The 1,021-nt window shown below is 28.8% G+C and overlaps 1 pseudogene; it reads left to right on the top strand.

Moving 5' to 3' along the window:
• Positions 1-242: 242 nt before the first annotated feature.
• LOC117025340 (U6 snRNA-associated Sm-like protein LSm6) lies at positions 243-485 on the top strand (annotated as a pseudogene).
• The last annotated feature ends 536 nt before the right edge of the window (positions 486-1,021 follow it).

A 1,021-nucleotide genomic window follows, 5' to 3' on the forward strand; every position in this document is an offset into this window, starting at 1 on the left:
TCAAGAATTTTGAGCATAGACTATACTATTTATTTATTACATATAAATTTGTTACATAGAAATTATTATACATAAAATTGTAATTTATTACATATAAATTGCATATACTTTATATATACTCTAAAGATATTTATTATAAAAGATATTCTAGATCCCCGTTGTCGGCGGAGGCCGGGCATGTGGGACTCCTGGAGTGAGGGTTCCAGATCCAGGCCAGCAGCTTTCTGATCAAGATTGTTAAAATGAGCCTGCAGAAGTAACCCCTCATTGACTTCTTAAAGTAAATCATTGGACGACCAGTTGCAGTAAAATGAAATTCTGGAGTGGATTATCCAGGGGTTCTGGCTTGCCTGGATGGCTACATGGATATAGCCATGGAGCAGATGGAAGAATATGTAAATAGACAACTGAAGAGTAAGTACAAGGATGCACTTATCCACAGAAACAATATCTTGTACATAAGCACACGGAAGAGAAGGATGTGAAGACACCAAGAGAACAGTATTTTTCATACTTGGAATATTTTTTATGGGATTTTTGGTTATTTTTGATATAATTTGTCCTATTTCATAATAGTTGTTGATTTTTCACTGACATGTAAGATTAATGCATAAAATTATGAATTTAATTGTAAAGAATTCTTTTATATTTGTTTCAGTCATTTTCTTTTACCTCTGTGTCAGTGTGCAGAATGCAGAGAATAAAAAAAAGAAAATCTTTCTTTCTAAAAAAAAAGATATTTTAAAGGATGAAAAATTTATATGAAATAAATTACATTTAAAGCTATTATTTTATTTTATTATTAATTTTATAAAACCTTTTTACTCTCACTAGAAAATTATTATTAATCGGTTTATAATGGAAAATAGTTTATTTTTTAAAATTCTGTTTTAAACTTTATAATTGAGTGATTTGAAGTTCTGGTACTAAGTTGAGTTTATGTCAGTACATGATTTTAATGACTTTTAGCTGAAAAAGAAACTTCACAAAAACATTTATTCCAAAATGAAAGAAGTATTTT

The sequence above is a fragment of the Rhinolophus ferrumequinum genome, chromosome 7, assembly GCF_004115265.2.
Source record: "Rhinolophus ferrumequinum isolate MPI-CBG mRhiFer1 chromosome 7, mRhiFer1_v1.p, whole genome shotgun sequence".
Lineage (NCBI taxonomy): Eukaryota > Metazoa > Chordata > Mammalia > Chiroptera > Rhinolophidae > Rhinolophus > Rhinolophus ferrumequinum.